Genomic DNA, 2,177 nt, shown 5'->3' on the forward strand with positions numbered 1-2,177 from the left:
TTTTTTTAATACCCTGATATCATACTTTGTTTTCCAGGGTAACAAATTAATAGCAAAAATTTAAGAAAATGGCAGAGGAAATAGCAACTAACAAGAAATAGGCATTAAATTTATTTTATTTCTAATTTAAAGCAGAGGATAATAACATAGAAGACAGAGGACCAAAAGGAATGAGAAAGTGAACTGAAAATGTGATGTGGTTTTATGAGGTTAAAAAAAGATGTGAACCTAAGATGAAGAATCAACTATTTTCAAGCAAAAGGTGCTAAGAAACAGTATCACGTGCTTTAGAGATTTTCCTGAAGTGACTAAGAAAATAATCTTTATTACAACAGCAGTGGTGAATTATAAGGGGGAAAAGTGAGCAGTGCACCAGGATCAGAAATGGGGTCGTATGAGATTAAGGAACAGCTAAGCACATTAGGTATACACTTTCCATAATTTGGTAATCATAGTCTGGGGTAAATACAGAACAATTAATTATGTTGAGCAGTGGTGCATGCAATTATATAACATGAACACTGAACACACTATCTCATAAATTCAAAGATACAAGTGGAAATAAAGAAATGTAAAGAGAAGAAATAGAGAGAGGAACACATTGTTTGGGGAGAATGAGATAGTGCAGGAACAAAGTATTTTGGAGGATATAGAAAACTTGATACAGAAAAAGAGGAATTTTTCATCTGGAACAGAATGTAAGCAGGCCATTTACATATTGCATCTCTCTATCTCTATCTCAATCTCTATCACCATTTACTAAAAGAGTTAGCAAGAATGGACAGAGCTTTTCTAGGACAATCTTCATAGAACCCATTCATTTCAGTAAAAGTGATTTTCTGAGGAATAAATTAAAAAGTAATTTAAAATTGAAAAGACTCATAAACAAAGGAAAATTTCCCACTATTTTTGCAAACTTTGGGTGTGTTTGCTGGAGAAAGACAGCACTGGCTCTAGCTTTAGAGCAAAAATGAAGAGTCTGACTCATAACAACATGAACAAAATAACAAATCACTTACCTGGATCTTAAGGCCACCTCTGTTTCACCTGCTGAGGAGTATAAAACTTACAGCCATGTCTACAAACCGTGAGAGCTAGTTCCAAACTAGCAAATCATCCATCGTGGTTTCTCTGTCATCAGCCTGGGTGCTGTATGGAGACAGACAGAAAGAAAGAGAGAAGAGGAGACAGTGGTTATATGGCATCTTTACAGTTTTTGATGTTTCTGTTATCAAGTAAGGTCCATAAGAACTACATATATAGAAAAAGAATGGTAAGAATGATTTCCCAAAGGTTTCTAGATTTCAATATAATTTCAGGGGAGAAGGAAGGAAAAATAAAATATCTAAGTAATTTAGAGCTTCTTAATCTCTTTTCAGTTTTATTATAAAAAGAAAGTTCTGTCTTCAAGTCGTAGGAAGAGCCAGAGAACACTGTAAATGTTTTCCCATGTGTTCCCAGATTTCTGTTTCAAGCCCCACCCCCAGCCCTACCCCATTCAGACTCCCGATGACTTTGGTTGAGTACTTGTCCTCTACACATCAGTATTTGTTTCTTTTGTGTAGTCTCCAAGTTCTAGGAGGGTGCTTGAGGTCTTATGTTTCTGGCAGCTAACTTCCTAAGAAGAGGTAAATCTTTTAAAGCAGTAGCAAATGGGACTTCATGGACTACACGGGAATCTCCCGGGATAGCAGACTTTTAGCTGTGCTTAATTTCATTAGATTCCAAATCCTTGGAGACCCTTCTCTTAAGTCCCATTTTAGATCTGATAATTAATGCCACTGCCCATACCTCCAGTGAAGCAAAAGAGGAGATCTCTCTGTGTCTCATTAGAATAAACTATCCATTGACCTTTAAATTATTTCTTATACGTGACTATTGAATTGTAAGATATTCTTTTGCTTCTAAAGCATGGAATAACTTAAATTTAAGTCTACATCCATGTAATCTTTAAAGGGAGTCTAATAATTTCAGTTAAGTTCTAATAGGAACACTAAGAGACACAGTCCTCGGACTTTGGATCTGTTACATGGATTTTATTTTTTTTTTAAGTATAAGACATCATACTTTTTGTTATCTTTTTAAAAATTTTTACTGGTCATGCATATTCATGGGGTATGTAGCTTACCATCAACACTTGTGTCTAAGATGCGATGGTCAGATCAATACTATTAGCA

This window comes from Galeopterus variegatus, unplaced genomic scaffold (genome assembly GCF_000696425.1).
Source record: "Galeopterus variegatus unplaced genomic scaffold, G_variegatus-3.0.2 Scaffold7478, whole genome shotgun sequence".
NCBI lineage: Eukaryota > Metazoa > Chordata > Mammalia > Dermoptera > Cynocephalidae > Galeopterus > Galeopterus variegatus.